We start from the raw sequence: 21536 nt of genomic DNA on the forward strand, positions 1-21536 counted from the left end.
ACCCATGATAAAACTTACAGACCTTTACATGCTTTGTAAGTAGGAAAGCCTGCAAAATCAGCAGTGTATCAAATACTAAATATGAGATGAATAATGTAGGGTATGTAAACATTATATAAAGTGGAATTGTTTAAGTGACTAGTGATACATTTATTACATCCAATGATTAATTATGAAAGTGGATAGAGAATGAGTCTGTATGTTGGCAGCAACCACTCAATGTTAGTGGCTGTTAATGGCTGTTTAACAGTCTGATGGCCTTGAGACAGAAGCACTTTTTCAGTCTCTCGGTTCCAGCTTTGATGCACCTATACTGACCTCGCCTTCTGGATGATAGCTGGGTGAACAGACAGTGGCTCGGGTGGTTGTTGTCCTTGATGATCTTTTTGGCCTTCCTGTGACACTGGGTGGTGTAGGTGTCCTGGAGGGCAGGTAGTTTTCCCCCGGTGATACGTTGTGCAGACCTCACTGCCCTCTGGAGAGCCTTACGGTTGTGGACGGAGCAGTTGCTGTACCAGGCGGTGATACAGCCCGACAGGATACTCTCGATTATGCATCTGTAAAAGTTTGAGTGTTTTTTGTGACAAGCCAAATTTCTTCAGCCTCCTGAGGTTGAAGAGGCGCTCTAGCGCCTTTTTCACCATGCTGTCTGTGTGGGTGGACCATTTCAGTTTTTGACACTACACTTCAATGGCCCGCACCTCCTCCCTGTAGGCCGTTTCGTTGTTGTTGGTAATCAAGCCTACCACTGTAGTGTTGTCTGCAAACTTGATGATTGAGTTGGAGGCGTGCATGGCCACGCAGTAATGGGTGAATAGGGAGTACAGGAGAGGACTGAGAACGCACCCGTGTGGGTCTCCAGTGTTGAGGATCAGGGGGGTGGAGATATTTCCAACCCTCACCACCTGAGGGGCGGCCCGTCAGAAAGTCCAGGGCCCAGATGCACAGGGCGGGATCGAGACCCAGGGTCTCGAGCTTAATGACGAATTTGGAGGGTACTATGGTATTGAATAGCTCAGCGTAAACGATGAACAGCATTCTTACATAGGTATTCCTCTTGTCCAGATGGGTTAGGGCAGTGTGCAGTGGGATTGCGTCATATGTGGACCTATTGGGGTGGTAAGCAAATTGGAGTGGATCTAGGGTGTCAGGTAGGGTGGAGGTAATATGATCCTTGACTGGTCTCTCAAAGCACTTCATGATGACGGAAGTGAGTGCTACAGGGCGATAGTCGTTTATTTCAGTTACCTTAGCTATCTTGGGAACAGGAACAATGGTGGCCCTCTTGAAGCATGCGGGAACAGCAAACTGGGATAGGGATTGATTGAATATGTCCGTAAACACACCAGCCAGCTGGTCTGCGCAAGCTCTGAGGACACGGCTAGGGATGCCATCTGGGAGCGGCAGCCTGCGAGGGTTAACACGTTTAAATGTTTTACTCACATTGGCTGCAGCGAAGGAGAGCCCGCAGGTTTTGGTAGCGGACCTTGTCAGTGGCACTGTATTGTCCTCAAAGTGGGCAAAGAAGTTGTTTAGTTGGTCTGGGAGCAAGACATCAGTGTCCCCGACGGGGCTGGTTTTCTTTTTGTAGTCTGTGATTGACTGTAGACCCCGACACATGTCTCGTGTCTGAGCTGTTGAATTGCGACTCTACTTTGTCTCTATACTGATGCTTAGCTTGTTTGATTGCCTTGCTGAGGGAATAGCTACACTGTTTGTATTCGGTTATGTTTCAGGTTGCTTTTACCATAATTAAAAGCAGTGGTTTGCACTGCTTGATTTGTTTAAAACTTCTTTGGTTTCTACATGAATCCATATGTGTGTGTTATTTCATAGTTTTGATGTCTTCACTATTATTCTACAATGTAGAAAATATAAACATTTAACATTTAAGTCATTTAGCAGACGCTCTTATCCAGAGCGACTTACAAATTGGAGAAAGATTTATAAAAAAAAAAAAAAAAAAAAATTAAAGACAAACATTTGACTGATACTGTATATTGAAAGCCAGTTAACAGTTAGGCTATTGATTATAGACCTAATTAAGTTGGGGTTTCGTCTCTCCTCAATTTTCTTAGAAAATTAAGCTAAGGCAAGGGCGTTTTCCTCCTCATTGCTGCTGCTCAATCTTAATATGCTGGTTAACTTTGATATTATGCACATAGCAACATAGGGAAAGGCACTAGAGATTGTTTCAGAACAGCGTTATCCAACGCGGGAGAAAGCTCATTTGTTATAAAATAATATTTAGAGTTACCATTATTTTTACATAATATAACCACATACAAGTTCAGTATCACATGTCTTAGAGTGATGGACTGTGTCTCCACAGAGACAGGTGCAAATCACAGGTGTCTTGTGCACCACGGGGAGAAAAAAATATAAATATGCAACTGCTCGACTAAAGAAAATCTCTGTCTACCAACAGCTTATTGACCAGTCGATATATAGTGTATTATCCAGATACAGATTTAGCACTTGGTGGTTTATAGCAGCTTCCCACAAGAACGGGCTTTATGTGCGGCAGGTGAACCTGTAGCCATTTTACTTCAGCAGTATTTAGCATGAGATCATCTCTAAGCTTTACAGGAATTTGGCTCTGTATAAAGGCCGCAACACTGCCACCAAGGGCATTTCTGTCTTTTCTGTAGATGTTATAGCCATGCATCGCTACCACTGTATCAAAAGGTATTTTCTAAGTAAGTTTCAGAGATCAGAATAGAAATGTCTGAATATGAATCATCTGTTAGTAGTAATTTATTGATTTAATTAACCTTTTTTCTTATGCTAAATATGTTAATGTGGGCTATTTTTAGCTATTTTCTGGGATGCTTAGCAGAAGTAGACGTAACAATGTTATTTATGTTTGAGCTGATAGTGCAGGGTGAGGTGACCACAGTTGAATTCCTACTAGGGCACACAGTCTCCGTGCTAACAGTATAATTATGGTTCAGTGTATACAATAGCTGTAGAGGCATTCAGGAGAGTTTGAGGGGGCGCAAATTAGGTTACTTACATTGTGACTGCCAACGCCCCTAGGAGAATTTACATTTGATGCAGGATTACTACCACTCAGCGACACAATCGTATGGATTACTGATCTGGGCTTGGGTCATTGATAAGTCAGTCTCAAGACAGCCTTCAAAATGTGTGGACAGAGTCCAGGAGACAAGATGATTTGGATAGACTATTTCTGTAGAGCAAATTCTGTTTCCAGAAGGTGTCAAAGTTACCTATAAAAGTTATTCCAACTGAGCTACAGTAATCTTTTAGCCAGGTGTGTAATGCCAGAAGCCTACTGAATCTTTCACATCGATGGTACCGGACATGAAATAATTGGCCGCTTTTTGGGATCTTTGAAAGCAAAAATCCATGATTTAAAATCATTTTTCAGCAGTTCCGAGCTAGCCCTCTTAATGACATTTGACCTCACATGGACTACAACAGCGTCAGCTCCCGGCAGCGTTTGCAACACGGTCGGAAGCAGCCTTGTGATGTCCTGTACTTGTGCTCCAAGTTAACACAGGGTTTTTGTCCGGGGAACAGAGGTGTCTTTTACCTTAGAAGCTGCCAATGACAACAGCTGGTGCAATGGTCGAAGAGGTCCGGCTATGCTTCGTCTTGAGTGGTTCCGCAAACCCCTTGAGGAACGAAGGCCGGTGGGGCCCGATGGACCTGAGCCAGCTGTAGTATCCATCGTGGATGATGAATGGGCAGGACAACCCGAGGTAGAAGCCTCTGGAGGGAGACAGAACAGAGGACGAAGAAGCAGGTACCTCCGGGTCCGATCTAGAATCTGAAGCCCCCAGGGAAGAAGGCACCGCAAAGCAGTTTCTCGCCTGGGTCCGGTCCGGGCTTACCTTCGCCAAGGAGGCCCTTGGCGAAGGTAAGCCCGGACCGGAAAGGTAAGCCCGGACCGGAAAACGGCGGCGGCACTTCCACCAGGCCAGAGCGGCATCCGGCTAATGGGGAAGAAGAGAAAGAAAAAGTAGGCAGGCATGGAATCCCCAGTAGCTTGTGTAAGTTCGCTACTTGTTTGCTAAAAGCAGCCACTTCTCCCTTGTAGTCCTCTGCAAGCAAACAGTTGCTACATTGAAAGTCCAGGCAGTCTACATTGTCCCAGAATAAAGCAAAAATAAACACAGCTCCTGCAGCATTGAAAACATTTGTTAGCATCCTCCATTCGAGGTTGGAGGCAAGCAAGGCTAGCTGGGCTTCAGTGTCTCTCTACTTGACAGGGAATTCTCAACTTGTCCGAGAGAGAATTACACGGCTATGAAAAACCGTCAGGCCAAGGTAAGTCTACACCAAACACACAATTAATTTGAATGTTTGTAAAAAATTCACAAAGTAAAAAGAAATGAATGGTGGTGCATAGTTTTGTAACTCAGGCTAGTAAAACACGTTTTGTCAACAACGGAAGCTGGCATCGGACGTGCTGAGCGTAACTTTGTGATAGGAGTGTGTTCGGATTTGGGAGGAGGATGTGAGGAATAAACTGAGGTGTTGATTGCAAAATCTACCCATGCAAGGCAAGCAAAACAAAATAATATAAACAAATCGGTCTGGTGAGTTCTCCTTAAGACAACTCGAGTGTCTGTCGTTGTCACGCAGAGGATAAAGATAAAGCACAGAGATCCGGGACCAGGTTATACTTCCAAACGAGTTGACTGAAACCATGCACACAATAAATACCATCCTCTCAACCAGCAACACTACACTCGATACCTCAGTGTCTAATCTTTCTCCATTAATGAACTACTAACGAAACAGCCAAGCTCTGCAGTTTTCATAAACATAATTGATAAGAAATTCAGAAATGGCAGCTAATCATCTATTTCTGTAGTTACTCGTGGGAATGCTCTGAGTAGATGCAAAACACACTTTTTATTATTTATGAATACAAATATTACTTATGCTATGAATACATTTCCAGGTAGCCTACTTCATAAGTACCAGATTTGCAGCTTGGTATGTTTTAAAATAGAAATCTTACATTTCACTACCCACAACCTAGGCTAGCTTGGACAATGACAGAATCATCTTCATCCATTAATGTGGTTGTTAATATTGCCCTAATATTTCCTTGCTGGATTAGTTCCATGCTGAAATTACAATGTTTGCCTTTCCAGAGAAGGATGTTGACACTCCTCAGCCTACTGAAAGGCACAGCATTGAGCACTCTTCTGCATTTTAATCATCTTCAGAATGGCTCATGTGGCCGAGACACACATAGAACATAGCCAACCATAGGCTATATGTGTCGCCTCAGACTGTGTAGTCGGAACAGTATGCCCTTTTTTCCTGCAAGAACCATGGCTCTACCAGCTCATGTTTAATACATGAACCATAAGCCTACCTAATGAAGGCCAGAGTCCAGGAAAGACAGGAACAGTCAAACTCATTACCCATTCCTGACTCCCCCCACCTCTCTCTGCTCCTCCTCCACTACATTTTCACTCTTGCTCCAATCGGCCCAGAAGCTATAAATTAGATTTATCACTAGCTCTGGATTGAGGGGAAAGAGTGGTGGTAGCACAGCACAAAAAGTCCATGTCAGGGGAAGCAGTGAGCTGACTGTAAAAAAGAGAGCGCTGTTTGGGTGCATTAAATCACACGCCCTGCTCCTTGTCCCTGCTGCGCTCAACAACACAGCCTTGTGCCCTTCAGAGCTCTGGCAGAAAGGGTAGCGCTGGAGTGCACTTGCTGACGCAGGGGAGGGGAGCAGTAGAGTAGCACCCCCATACTGAGGCACAGTGACCGGAAGCAAGGCTGTGGATCAACTCACTCAGCCTAGCAGCAAGACATTAATGAGCATTGGTATTTTGGTTATAATACATTTATAAACATAAGATTATCTAGAACTACATCCTATGGAAGCCTAAATGTTAGTTTGTACAGTGGGGCAAAAAAGTATTTAGTCAGCCACCAATTGTGCAACTTCTCCCACTTAAATAGATGAGGCCTGTAATTTTCATCATAGGTACACTTCAACTAGGACAGACAAAATAGGAAAACAAAAATCCAGAAAGTCACACTGTAGGGTTTTTAATGAATTTATTTGTAAATTATGGTGGAAAATAAGTATTTGGTCACCTACAAACAAGCAAGATTTCTGGCTCTCACAGACCTGTAACTTCTTCTTTAAGAGGCTCCTCTGTCCTCGTTACCTGTATTAATGGCACCTGTTTGAACTTGTTATCAGTATAAAAGACACCTGTCCACAACCTCAAACAGTCACACTCCAAACTCCACTATGGCCAAGACCAAAGAGCTGTCAAAGGACACCAGAAACAAAATTGTAGACATGCACCAGGCTGGGAAGACTGAATCTGTAATAGGTAAGCAGCTCGGTTTGAAGAAATCAACTGTGGGAGCAATTCATTAGGAAATGGAAGACACACAAGACCACTGATAATCTCCCTCGATCTGGGGCGCCACGCAAGATCTCACCCCGTGGGGTCAAAATGATCACAAGAACGGTGAGCAAAAATCCCAGAACCACACGGGGGGGCCTAGTGAATGACCTGCAGAGAGCGGGGACCAAAGTAACAAAGCCTACCATAAGTAACACACTACGCCGCCAGGGACTCAAATCCTGCAGTGCCAGACATGTCCCCCTGCTTAATAAGCTAGTACATGTCCAGGCCGTCTGAAGTTTGCTAGAGAGCATTTGGATGATCCAGAAGAAGATTGGGAGAATGTCTTATGGTCAGATGAAACCAAAATATAACTTTTTGGTAAAAACTAAACTCGTCGTATTTGGAGGACAAAGAATGCCGAGTTGCATCCAAAGAACAACATACCTACTTTGAAGCATGGGGGTGGAAACATCATGCTTTGGGGCTGTTTTTCTGCAAGGGGACCAGGACGACTGATCCGTGTAAAGGAAAGAATGAATGGGGCCATGTATCGTGAGATTTTGAGTGAAAACCTCCTTCCATCAGCAAGGGCATTGAAGATGCCACGTGGCTGGGTCTTTCAGCATGACAATGATCCCAAACACACCGCCAGGGCAATGAAGGAGTGGCTTCGTTAAGAAGCATTTCAATGTCCTGGAGTGGCCTAGCCAGTCTCCAGATCTCAACCCCATAGAAAATCTTTGGAGGGAGTTGAAAGTCTGTGTTGCCCAGCAACAGCCCCAAAACGTCACTGCTCTAGAGGAGATCTGCATGGAGGAATGGGCCAAAATACCAGCAACAGTGTGTGAAAACCTTGTGAAGACTTACAGAAAACGTTTGACCTCTGTTATATACCCTTTGTTGGCAATGACAAAGTATTGAGATACATTTTTGTTATTGACCAAATACTTATTTTCCACCATAATTTGCAAATAAATTCATTAAAAATCCTACAGTGTGATTTTCTGGATTTGTTTTCCTCATTTTGTCTGTCATAGTTGAAGTGTACCTATGATGAAAATTACAGGCCTCATCTTTTTAAGTGGGAGAACTTGCACAATTGGTGGCTGACTAAATACTTTTTGCCCCACTGTATGCTCAATACAAAGAAGTCAACTTTTAGCATTTATTATTTATGTAAGATCCATTTGCTTTTGTCAATACCCATTTTTCACAGGATGTGACAAAATAAGAACAGTGGAGTAGAGTTTTTTTATTTTATTTATTACACTCCTGACTTTATGTCAACTCATGTCACGAAGTGAACAGCTGTCTATTGATCGAGCTCTGGGGTGCACTGCCGCCAGCAAGGAGAGGGGGGAAGCTTGTGGTTTTCATTCAGTAGACATATTCCTGCATGATAGTTAAAGAGCCTGTGTGTTGCCATTAAGCTCCAGTAGCCGTGGGGAGCGAGAGAGGTGGTCATTGGCCTTGATGTCATGAATTTCTAACCCTTCTCTATCTCGCTCCCCTCGGCCATGGTGGATAAACAGGAAGCTCAGTAACACAGCATATTCAACTGGCAATCAGCAAATAGCATCCCTCACTAGGGGAAATGACCATGGAAAAACTACCATGGCAACCTCTGCCAACGTTAGCATTTTCCCTGACTAGCCTGCAGGCATCGAAGGCAATTGTACTCTGCTGGGAAGAAATTGTGAAGTGGCTACAGATTTGTAAGAGAACGGTCATTTGATTTCTTCATGAGCAATTATCCTTACTTGTGCCTACAAGGAATCAAGATAATCTCAACTGCCAGCCATAAAAAACACTTGTGGTATCATGCCAGGCAGACACAAGAGCTAACATTTCTACAGCTAGGCCTATAAAGTTACACTGCAGTTGCACATAATACTCAGACAAGCAGGACTAAAGCTTAAGGGGTCAATGCCTCCTCACAGCTGTCAGTGATCTACAATCCAGGCAAGCTACAATGACACATGCATCGCCTCCTGCTCTTCCCCACTCCCCTCTCATAACACACAAAGCTTCAGCACAATGCATGTGTCAACATTTCCCCTCTTCACAAGTCCAAACAGGGTAAAAATGTTTTATCAAAATTAGGGATGGAAAAATGCTTTCAGTATAAACTTAAACGGATAAAGCCAGATAGAGAGTATGTAGATGATAATGAGATCTTTTTTTTTTTTTTTATAATATGATCTTTGAGAACTAACAATCACAAATAAAAGCTACAGTCAGAGAGAATTGAAAATCCCCAAAACAATGAATTTAGCAGATTTTGTTACTATGTTAGAGCAAAAGAAAACAGCATTAGCCAAAGCAAAATGCATAGAATTGCAGGAAATGTTCTTTAAAACAGCAACATTTTCTTTCAGCTCCATGATAGAATATGTAGAATGGCAGGGAATGAGCTTAAAACGACAACATTTTCCCTCAGCTCCACAAATTTTCAATGTGTTACCAAGATGGGGGCCTCTAAAATTCAGCTGCTCCGACCACACCCATTACCTAAGCCCCCTTTTGAGCCAGAAAAACCCCTGCAGACAGGTCTGGAACTGCATTGTGACTAGAGTCCATATGCCTGCTAGTGCCCATGGCCCTAAACATGCCACATTCACATAGAAAGGTCTTTCAGCCAAACAAGAGATGTGCTGCCTTGCCTTTGACTGCCAGTGACTTATCATGCACCTCACAACTCCATAATTCTGTGTGGGTTTGCATGTAACAAATTGAAATAAATTCTAAAAACGTCTGTTTTCCATCTGAGCCTTATCCATCTATATTCTATTGGGATATGGTTGACTACTTTATATCCAACCTATCAAAAGTACTAGCTATGAAAAGAGAGATGTTAAATGTAATGTGAATTAGAGTTCAAAAGTTTACATTAAAAGAAAAGCTGGTCACACTGTCCACTGATTCAGAAAGGATTAGGAAAGAAAAACGGGGATGTGAGGGCTATCAATATCACTATGAAAAAAAGGTATACTTTCAATGGGGAAAACCTGTTGTGTATTCTGTTAACTACATAACGAAAGGTTCAACCGACGATCACTCAAATACGCAATACCTAGCTAGCCACTTAATTTTAAAAAACGAACGCAGTTATTTAGTAAAGTAAAGGCTTTACATGTATGGTTAGCGTAATAGCCAACAATACCACGGCTTGTGTTTACACGAAGTCTATAACGTTCGCTTTCTAGCTACTATAGTTATTTAAAATACTTTCCAGATATCTAACAAATATAGTTAAGGTTGTCTTTAAATGCATGTCCGATAAATAAAATAAAGTTGCTTTGATGACAAATCATGTCGCTACAATGCCGGGAACTAGCTAGGCTAACTAACTAAGCAGTACAAAAATATTTAGGGGAAATCTTTGATACAAAGGCAGAGATAGCTAGCTAGCTACCACTAGCCAAGCCAAGGTACTCTCTGAGATAACTAGTTAGTACCAAAAGCGTAGCGAACTAGCATTAGCGGCTGGCTAGACATAACGATAGTTAAACGAAGATTGAAAACTACAAAACAAAAACATAGATTTGACAGCAATCTTTCAGTAGCATTCAAAATATCGTTAAATACCACTTAGCTACACGTTCACCAACGTTAGCTAGCTAAACAAATAGATGCTATCGAAGTGCGACGACTATTAGCTTGCCTGGCTACCAAGCTAACTATGTTGCTCAAGCTGCTTGAGAAGTCTTGAGTCGATCGAGCAGGGGATTGATAGCTAAGGTTAGCTGACGATGTGTCGTTCACGCCGTGTTTACGCTTTACGAAAAGCTGAAATTAAACTTACCACGAATGTGTTTCTTATTCTGAATACAAGATCCGTTCGCAGTTATGTTTTCAAATCAAATTATTGCTTTAAATGGACCAAAACAAGGAATTTGGTCCAACTTTTATTTTCAGTTGTTTCCTTCACTTCCTGATAGACGCCGCCATCATTTGCAAGCAGATATTTCCTCTGCTGTCGTCACTCGGTATGTCACACAGTGGGATACTCCTGCCGCGTTCAATTGCTAGTCGGAACTAGGAAACTCGGAAACTTTACGACTTGCTAATTGGTTGAATGCGGCACGTGTATAACTAAAACCAGTTAGCGAGTCGTACATTTCCGAGTTGCCTTGTTCCGACTAGTATATGAATGCAGCATCAGTGATGGTGCTCATTCATGGTGCACTCAAGAAACTGGGAACTCGGAAAATACGCGGTCAAATAATGACGTCAGCGATCTTCAGATCGGAAAGTCGGAGCTCTAAGATGAGGTGTTGCTATGTTATTCAGGAACATGTCAAGACCTGACCCTCAGAGCCTACCTTCTATTGACCCTGTTGACTCATCAGTAGGAAAGATTTGTTTCTCTTTTGGTCCATTCAACAACAGAGCGATACGATCCTTGTTTCAGCAGGATGTTGTATCTATACCTTATGTCATGCCTTACTGGAATGGATTTATTGATAATATCTGTTGGAAAAAAGTTTGGATGTTGCCACAAACATACCTACTTGTTAACAAAATTAAGGAAGTTTCCTTTAAAATTATTCATAAATACTATCCTGCCAACCACTATATGAAGAAGTTTAAGGAAAACATCAACTCAAATTGCTCCTTTTGTAATGACCACCCAGAAACAGTTGTGCATCTTTTTTGGCATTGTATGCATGTAAGAAAACTGTGGCAAGACATCAGTAGGTTTATAATTGAACACATTTATGAAGATTTTACACTATTGTGGAGAGATGTACTGTTTGGATTCTTTACATACAATAGAAATAAGCGGAATCATTTTTATGTAATTAATTTCATTATTCTTTTGGCCAAATTTCATATACACAAATGTAAATTTACAAACAGAAAACCACATTTTCGTATCCTACAAAAAGAAATTGAACTGTATTTTAAGACGGTTAAATGCTCTACTAACAAAAAAGCTGTTAGAATTGTAAGTATATGCATGTCCCTTAAGGTCCTTGTGTAATTGTAATGTGATATTGTACCCCCTAGCTCGATTGTCCATTGTTTGTAATCTATGTATGCTTGTGTTCCCTCATGTGCTTTATGTATTGATTTGTTGTTAATAAAAAATAATAATAATAATAAAAAAATAAAAATAAATAAAAATAAAAAAATAAATAAAAAAAGAGCTCTAAGATGTCCGAGCGCCGGAGTTGGATGAACACAATTAGACCCAACCAAATCACGAGAAAACAAAAATATTATTACTTGACACATTGGAAAGAATTAACAAAACAACTGAGCAAACTAGAATTATATTTGGCCCTAAACAGAGACTACACATTGGCAGAATACCTGACCACTGTGACTGACCAAAATTTAAGAAAGCTTTGACTCTGTACAGACTCAGTGAGCATAGCCTTGCTATTGAGAAAGGCTACAGTAGGCAGACCTGGATCTCAAGAGAAGACAGGCAATGTGCACACTGCCCACAAAATTAGGTGGACTTCCTAACCTCCTACCAAATGTATGACCATATTAGAGACATATATTTCCCCCAGATTACACAGATCCACAAAGAATTTGAAAACAAATCCGATTTTGATAAACTCCCATATCTACTGGTTGAAATACCACAGTGTGCCATCACAGCAGCAATATTTGTGACCTGTTGCCATTTTCTAGTGAAGAACAAACACCATTGTAAATACAACCCATATGTATGTTGATTTATTTTCCCTTTTGTACTTTAACAATTTGCACATCGTTACAACACTGTATATATACATAATATGACATTTGTAATGTCTTTATTCTTTTGGAAATTCTGTGAGTGTAATGTTTATTGTTTATTTTTATTGTTTATTTAACTTTTGTATATTATCTACTTCACTTGCTTTGGCAATGTTAACATATGTTTCCCATGTCAATAAAGCCCATTGAATTGAATTGATCGTTCTCCAGTCGGAGCATTTCCCCCGATTTCCCAGTCTTCTTGAACGCACTGAAGTCGAAATTGGAGATTTCTGAATTCCGAGTTCCCAGTTGTTTTGAACGCGGCAATGGTGGCTTGAAGCTCGTGGATCGCAAACAGTATTTCTTACCTGCGGAAGTTACTGACGATTTAAAACAAAATAAATAGATAAGTGAGTACAGAATGTACAGCAATAAACATAGCCACCAATTGCATTTAATACAATTTAGCCAACTGAACCACAGTCTATCGCCCACCTTCGTAACATTCTCAGCTATTTTGAATAGGCCTATAGCTACATGAGTAAAACAAATACCATCATCAACAATAGTACTTTCAATTCCGGCTGTTTTTAAACTTCAATAATGTTTTACTAAGTTCACTTTTGCTATAGCTTGGCCTATATCATTGGATGTGATTTTCAAATTATGTATAGTAAATGGGAAAGTATTTGTCTCAGAAGTTTTCATAATGGCTGGACCCCAGTATGGCCAGATCAGCTTGTCCTTTGGTACATGGCCAGTGGTCACTTGTTTGACTAGGCTGGGACCAAGGCTTGTTTGACTAGGCTGGGACCAAGGCTTGTTTGACTAGGCTGAGCCCAAGGCTTGTTTGACTAGGCTGGGACCAAGGCTTGTTTGACTAGGCTGGGACCAAGGCTTGTTTGACTAGGCTGAGACCAGGGCTTGTTTGACTAGGCTGGGACCAAGGCTTGTTTGACTAGGCTGAGACCAACCAGGGCTTGTTTGACTAGGCTGGGACCAAGGCTTGTTTGACTAGGCTGTGACCAAGGCTTGGGTGTTGTCAGACATGGCTCTCACATCCTCTCCTTTGGTTTCAAAATAGGCTACAGACAAATAAAATGTTATGTGTCGCATGCGCCTTACCGTGAAATGTTTACTTACAAGCCCTTAACCAACAATGCAGTTTTAAGAAAATAGAGTTTAGAAAATATTTACTATAAACACAAAAAAAGTGTTACACCATTACACCTGATTCAGCTTCCTTAAAGCAATAACAGAGCCACACAAAAAAGTAATCTCTGTACCAAATAATAATAATCTTGTACAAAGTAGCCTCATATGCCTATACTGTACATTGAACAAAATTAAATGTTAATTCAGCATCAATACAAACATGGAAACCATAATTAGCCCATAATATTAATACATTTATATTCCCATTAAGGTAAACTAAGAAGCAGATTTCGATGAACAGAGGAGCTGTGTGTGTATCATTTTCTGGTTTCTGTCATTTTGGCTGCTGAGTTATTGAATGATGCAACTGGAAGAGGTCCAATTGTTTCCAGTAAACACAGCCTTCCTTGAACAAAGTACCCATTTTCCCAACAAAGGGTTAGAATGAATTACAGGGTGAGGTTAATAGAGACCAATTAACAAGGGACAGACAAGGTGCACATTGCTTTGTCTGGACAGAGGTGTATCACCTCTTACTTTTGTACTTGCTTCTGTTTCAGCAATTATAATAACGTGGGCCTGGATTGGGGTATAAAGTTTAGATTGCACATTAAAACAGATGCCAGTAAGTCCTTTACAAACCAAATGAAAGATTATCCAACAATGATAACAAACAGGATGGAACAGGGACGGACATTTTGTAGCTCAAATGATTTCTGGCTCACTTCTGGGTATTGTGTTGTGTAATAGTGTTTTGATAGATCAACAATGCATATCTCCATTTTCCAGGTCCAATGACATTTTCTAAAGATCACAATCCAAATGGGATGGTTATGATCTCTCCTCATTTCCCTCATGTACACTTGAAGTCAGACGTTTACATACATTTTAGCCAAATACATTTAAACTCAGTTTTTCACAATTCCTGACATTTAATCGTAGTAAAAATTCCCTGTCTTAGGTCAGTTAGGATCACCACTTTATTTTAAGAATCTGAAATGTCAGAATAATAGTAGAGAGAATTATTTCTTTCAGCTTTTATTTCTTTCATTGCATTCCCAGTGGGTCAGAAGTTTACATACACTCATTTAGTATTTGGTATGATTGCCTTCAAATTGTTTAACTTGGGTCAAACTTTTCGGGTAGCCTTCCACAAGCTTCCCACAATAAGTTGGGTGAATTTTGGCCCATTCCTCTTGACAGAGCTGGTCTAACTGGGTCAGGTTTGTAGGCCTCCTTGCTCACACACACTTTTTCAGTTCTGCTCACACATTTTTCTATAGGGTTGAGGTCAGGGCTTTGTGATGGCCACTCCAATACCTTGACCTTGTTATCCTTAAGCCATTTTGCCGCAACTTTGGAAGTATGCTTGGGGTCATTGTTCATTTGGAAGACTCATTTGCGACCAGGCTTTAACTTCCTGACTGATGTCTTGAGATGTTGCTTCAATATATCCACATAATTGTCCTTCCTCATGATGCCATCTATGTTGTGAAGTGCACCAGTCTCTCCTGCAGCAAAGCACCCCCACAACATGATGTTGCCACCCCCGTGCTTCACGGTTGGGATGGTGTTCTTCGGCTTGCAAGCCTCCCCATTTTTCCTCCAAACATAACGATGGCCATTATAGCCAAACAGTTCTACTTTTGTGTCATCAGACCAGAGGACATTTCTCCAAAAAGTACGATCTTATTCCCCATGTACAGTTGCAAACCATAGTCTGGCTTTTTTATGGCGGTTTTGGAGCAGTGGCTTCTTCCTTTCGGGTTATGTCGATATAGGACTTGTTTTACTGTGGATATAGATACTTTTGTACCTGTTTCCTCCAGCATCTTCACATGGTCCTTTGCGGTTGTTCTGGGATTGATTTGCACTTTTTGCACCAAAGTACATTCATCTCTAGGAGACAGAACACGTCTCCTTCCTGAGCGGTATATTTTTATACTTGCGTACTATTGTTTGTACAGATGAACGTGGTACCTTCAGGTGTTTGGAAATTGCTCCCAAGGATGAACCAGACTTGTGGGGGTCTACAATTCTTCTTCTGAGGTCTTGGCTGATTTCTTTTGATTTTTCCATGATGTCAAGCACGGGACTGAGTTTGAAGGTAGGCCTGGACTCAATTGACTCAAATGATATCAATTAGCCCATCAGAAGCTTCTAAAGCCATGACATAATTTTCTGGAATTTTCCAAGCTGTTTAAAGTCACAGTCAATTTAGTGTATGTAAACTCATGACCCACTGGAATTGTGATACAAATAATCTGTCTGTAAACAATTGTTGGATAAATGACTTGTGTCATGCACAAAGTAGATGTCCTAACCGACTTGCCAAATCTGTAGTTTGTTAACAAGAAATTTGTGGAGTGGTTGATAAACGAGTTTTAATGACTCCAACCTAAGTGTATGTAAACTTCCGACTTCAACTGTATGTATACAGAGACCTCAATCCCAATGGTTTATAATATTACGGTATGTGTTTATTTGCCTGTTCTTGTTCACAGCTGCCAAAGTTCAATTTCTGCTGTGATTTCCTTATTACACCAATACCCTTTCTCTGTGCGCATTGAGTTACTTCCCATTCATTAAATATTAAAGCCACCTATCAAGTGCAATGATACAAACCGAATATAAGCAAGGAAACTACTTTTCCTGACATATTTGAATAGTTTGTAATCAAATAGATCATGTGTTGTCCCCACACATAACCTATCTTGCATCATTGTAGCACAGCCTATAAACTACACTGAAAATGATAGTTTGTTGTTTGCATACTGTAAATTTGAATTTGGCCCTCTCTGCTGGAAGAAATGTGCAAGCACATGTAATGCCCATTAGGCCTGTTTGATGATTGGCACAGTTAATAATTTCTTTAAGACATGCAACTTCTTCTTACAAAAAAAAAAAAACACACATCATTTATAGCCTAGGTATATAATGTGTTCAATCTGAAATTAGGTCAAACAAAATAGAGAGTAGGCCTATCCTGTATGTGCAATAATGTAGCCTACATTGTATAAACCATATTGGCCCACACATTGCTTAACACACGAATGTGACTTGAGAAGCACGTCGTAAATGACCCCATTTTATGCAACCTATGTAAATCCCTGATGAACCCGAATTGTGTAATTTACCCCAAAGTCTCATTTGTCTCTAGTTCATTATTTCCTTGTACATATACTGTGTTTGCCCAAGGTAGCCATAATTTCATTAATCCATGGCCCAAACAAGTGGCCATACAGTAAGAATTGCTGTCTTTTTCAGTGGGGTACATATTCTTTCAAATTTTGTATTGAGATTCTGTCTATTTTGTTAGGACTTTTAAAGTTATTGCCTGGATATGTTTTTGGCAAATAGTTCAATTATGAATGTTTTTTTCTTAAGACAGGTAATTAGATCATATAGTAGATAATTGATTCAAATGGCAGTTGTATTCCACTTTTGTTTTTCTTTACATTGGTCAGTGCTATTGATTCTCCAAGGACCCTTCGTATGTTTCATCTGCAGTTGAAGAGATGGAGAGATGTTCTTGCTTTCTCTGACTGCCCTTGTTGTCCTTCACTGCATGAACACAACTCCAGAGTTCCAAGAGTAAGTCAATGATTTCATGTCTTATTGTCTACCTATCGGATCATTTAAATGTCTTATAAAGTTATACAATTATACATTTTTTTTAGGGTAGTAGACTTCAAACAATCAATAGCTTTAAAGCATTGTTTTTGTTCCTTATGCACCATAATAAAATCAACGTATGAGATTTGAATCAAAGGCCATTCTTCCCAAATGTGCTCTTTTTACATGTGTTTTGGAACTTTTTTTTATTCATAAATAGTCATATTCACAAGTTGTAGTCTATGTGGAACTATGAGCAAATATTTTGCAGACTAAACCCTCTAGACTGATTTATGGCAGTCATTCATTCTAATGTAGGCTCCATACTCAACGATCCAGTTGAACAGTGTTAAAATCTTTGCTACAGCTTGAGGGCACTATCAGCTCATGTGACTTAGATCTATGAATTCATACACATGGATTTCTGACACATTGACATCTTGTGGAAACAAGTAATACCCTGGCTTGTGTGAATTCCAATTGTCTGAAGATTGGCCAACTCTGACTTTCCACACCTGAAACCCACGCATGTAAATTGTGAAATTCAGATTATATGGTGATAGGTCAAAAATACTTTGTTAATAAACGGGAGGTCAAAAGAGGCTTGTGAATTCAGACAGACCATATAAGAACATGTCTTTGACACCAAACGTATTTGCAGATTTTCTCTCACCTCTCTGGAATATATACAGTACCAGTCAAAAGTTTGGGCACACCTACTCATTCAAGGGTTTTTCTTTATTTTTACTATTTTCTACATTGTAGAATAATAGTGAAGAAATCAAAACTATGAAATAACATGTATGGAATCATGTAGTAACCAAACAATTGTTAAACAAATCAAAATATATTTTATATTTGAGATTCTTCAAATCATCCACCCTTTGCCTTGATGACAGCTTTGCACACTCTTGGCGTTATCTCAACTAGCTTCATGAGGTAGTATCCTGGAATGCATTTATATTAACATGTGTGCTTTGATAAAAGTTAATTTGTGGAATTTCTTTCCTTAATGTGTTTGAGCCAATCAGTTGTGTTGTGACAAGGTCGGGGTGGTATACAGAAGATAGCCCTATTTGGTAAAAGACCAAGTCCATATTATGGCAAGAACCACTCAAATAAGCAAAGAGAAACAACAGTCCATCATTACTGTATGACATGAAAGTCAGTCAATCTGGAAAGTTTCTTCAAGTGCAGTCACAAAAACCATCAGCGCTATGATGAAAATGGCTCTCATGAGGACCGCCACAGGAAAGGAAGACCCAGAGTTACCTCTGCTGCAGAGAATACGTACATTAGAGTGAACTGCACCTCAGATTGCAGCCCAAATAAATGCTTCACAGAGTTCAAGTAACAGACACATCTCAACATCAACTGTTCAGAGGAGTACTCCCTGTTCACTTATGACTGCATGGCCAGGCATGACTCCAACACCATCATTAAGTTTGCTGATGACACAACAGTGGTAGACCTGATCACCGACAATGATGAGACAGCCTATAGGGAGGAGGTCAGAGACCTGGCCGTGTGGTGCCAGGACAACAAACTCTCTCTCAACATGATCAAGACAAAGGAGATGATTGTGGAATACAGGAAAAGTAGGACCGAGCACACCCCCATTCTCATCGTCGGGACTGTAGTGGAGCAGGTTGAGAGCTTCAAGTTCCTTGGTGTCCACATCACCAACAAACCTATCATGGTCTAAACACACCAAGACAGTCGTGAAGAGGGCACGACAAAGGCTATTCCCCCCTCAGGAGACTGAAAAGATTTGTCGTGGGTCCTAAGATCCTCAAAAAGTTCTACAACTGCACCATCGAGAGCATGGTTGCATCACTGCCTGGTATGGCAACTGCTCAGCCTCCGACCACAAGGCACTACAGAGGGTAGCGCGTACGGCCCAGTACATCATTGGGGCCAAGCTTCCTGCCATCCAGGACCTCTATAGCAGGCGGTGTCAGAGGAAGGCCCTAAAAATGGTCAAATAGTCCAGCCACCCTAATCATAGACTGTTTTCTCTGCTACCGCACGGCGAGCGGTACCGGAGCGCCAAGTCTAGGTCCAAAAGACTTCTAAACAGCTTTAACCGCCAATCCATAAGGCTCCTGAACATCTGAATCAAAGGGCTACCCAGAATATTGATTACTCTGTCGCAGCTACTCTCTGTTATTATCTATGCATAGTCACTGTAACTCTACCTACATGTACATATTACCTCAATTACCTCGACTAACCAGTGCCCCCTGCATATTGACTCTGTACCGGTACCTCCTGTATATAGCCTCGCTTTTGTTATTTTACTGCTGCTCTTTAATCATTTGTTACTTCTATTTTTTACTTAACACTTCTTTTTCTTAAAACTGCATTGTTGGTTAAGGGCTTGTAAGTAAGCATTTCACTGGAAGGTAGTCAGCACATGCAAGGTTTTCACTTGTTGTATTCGGCGCATGTGACAGATAACATTTGATTTAATTTGATTTGATGGTGCTTTGCTTTGCAGGTGACACTGTTAGTGATTTATTTAGAATTCAAGGCACACTTAACCAGCATGGCTACCACAGCATTCTGCAGCAATACGCCATCCCATGTGGTATGCGTTTAGTGGGACTATCATTTGTTTTTCAACAGGACAATGACTCAAACCCGCCTCCAGGATGTGTATGTGCTATTTGACCAAGGAGAGTGATGGAGTGCTGCATCAGATGACCTGGCCTCCCCAATCACCCGACCTCAACCCAATTGAGTTGGTTTAGGATGAGTTGGACCACAGAGTGAAGGAAAAGCAGCCAAGAAGTGCTCAGGAAAAGCAGCCAACAAGTGCTTCAAGACTGTTGGAAAAGCATTCCTCATGAAGCTGGTTGAGAGAATGCCAAGAGTGTGCAATGCTGTCATCAAGGCAAAGGGTGGCTACTTTGAAGAAGTTGTTTAACACTTTTTTGGTTGCTGCATGATTCCATGTTTTATTTCATAGTTTTGACATTTTCACTATTAATCTACAATGTAGAAAATAGTAAAAATAAAGAAAAACCCTTGAATGAGTAGGTGTTTCCAAACTTTTGACTGGTACTGGTACTGAGTGAGGTACTCAGCAACGCTCAAGGTACTAAACAATATCATAACCGCCATCGATAAAAGACAGTACTGTGCAGCCGTCTTCATCGACCTGGCCAAGGCTTTCGACTCTGTCAATCACCGTATTCTTATCGGCAGACTCAATAGCCTTGGTTTCTCAAATGACTGCCTAGCCTGATTCACCAACTACTTCTCTGATAGAGTTCAGTGTGTTAAATCGGAGGGCCTGTTTTCCGGAACTCTGGCGCAGTCTTTGGGGGTACCACAGGGTTCAATTCTCGGGCCGACTCTTTTCTCTGTATATATCAATGATTTCGCTCTTGCTGCGGGTGATTCCTTGATCCACCTCTATGCAGACGACACCATTCTGTATACATCTGGCCCTTCTTTGGACACTGTGCCGCCAAACTTACCCTAGTTAAACTGTCTATCCTACCAATCCTCGACTTCGGCAATGTCATCTACAAAATAGCTTCCAATACTCTACTCAGCAAATTGGATGTAGTCTATCACAGTGCCATCAGTTTTGTCACGTCGTTGCCTCTCCTTGTTCGGGCGGTGCTCGGCGGTCGACGTCACCGGCCTTCTAGCCGTCATCGATCCATTTTTCATTTTCCATTGGTTTTGTCTTGTCTTCCCACACACCATCATTGACCCTGTCCCCTGGACATTTAAAGTCCTGAAAAGAGTGAACGAGGTATGTTATAGATTACAACTGCCCACTCATTACCATATTAACCAATCGTTCCATGTGTCTCTCCTCAGGCCGGTGGTGGCTGAAGTACGTGATGTTCCTCCGCCTCTTCTAGACATCGAGGGGATCCCGGCGTACTCTGTTCGATCCATTTTGGATTCGAGACGTCGGGCGAGGGGCCTTCAGTACCTCATGGACTGGGAGGGGTACAGGCCGGAGGAGAAATTCTGGGTTCCGGTGGAGGACATGTTAGATCCTTCCATGTTAAAAGAATTCCACCGTCTCAATCCAGATCGCCCTGCACCTCGCCCTCCGGGTCGTCCCTGAGGCCGGCTTCAGGGGGGGGGGGGGTACTGTCACGACTTCTGCCGAAGTTGTTGCCCCTCCTTGTTCGGGCAGTGCTCGGTGGGCGACCTTACCGGCCTTCTAGCCATCATTGATCCATTTTTCATTTTCCGTTGGTTTTGTCTTGTCTTCCCACACACCTGTTTTCAATCCCATTCATTACCTGTTGTGTATTTAACCCTCTGTTTCCCTCATGTCTTTGTCAGAGATTGTTTTATGTCAAGTGTTGTTTTATGTTGTATAGGTGCGCGACGGGTCCTCATACCCATGTTCGTTTATGTCTGTACGTATTTAGTGTTTGGAGCATGTTAAGTGGACTTATATTAAAAGACTCCATTTACACTCCGTTTGACTCTCCTGAGCCTGACTTCCCTGCCACCTATACACACGACTCTGATACCAAAGCCCCTTATACCACCCACCATTGCGACCTGTATGCTCTAGTCGGCTGGCCCTCGCTACATATTCGTCCAGGTCATCTATAAGTCTATGCTAGGTAAAGCTCTGCCTTATCTCAGCTCACTGGTCACCATAACAACAACCACCCGTAGCACGCGCTCCAGCAGGTATATCTCACTGGTCAACCCCAAAGC

At 41.5% G+C, this 21536-nt stretch overlaps 1 protein-coding gene and 1 long non-coding RNA gene across 2 annotated transcripts in view; one reads left to right on the forward strand and one right to left on the reverse strand.

Annotated features, from left to right (window-relative positions):
• Positions 1 to 10329, reverse strand: part of LOC115109242 (protein strawberry notch homolog 2-like) — a 114198-nt gene extending 103869 nt beyond the window's left edge. The window contains 1 exon segment of the mRNA XM_029633943.2: positions 10168 to 10329. The gene's annotated coding sequence lies outside the window, so the exon portion shown is untranslated.
• Positions 10330 to 15583: 5254 nt separating this feature from the next.
• LOC135564512 (uncharacterized) lies at positions 15584 to 21286 on the forward strand. The gene is made up of 2 exons (XR_010461095.1): positions 15584 to 16811; positions 20670 to 21286. It is a non-coding gene; the product is annotated as an uncharacterized LOC135564512 (long non-coding RNA).
• The last annotated feature ends 250 nt before the right edge of the window (positions 21287 to 21536 follow it).

Source organism: Oncorhynchus nerka, linkage group LG25 (assembly GCF_034236695.1).
Source record: "Oncorhynchus nerka isolate Pitt River linkage group LG25, Oner_Uvic_2.0, whole genome shotgun sequence".
Classification (NCBI taxonomy): Eukaryota; Metazoa; Chordata; class Actinopteri; order Salmoniformes; family Salmonidae; genus Oncorhynchus; species Oncorhynchus nerka.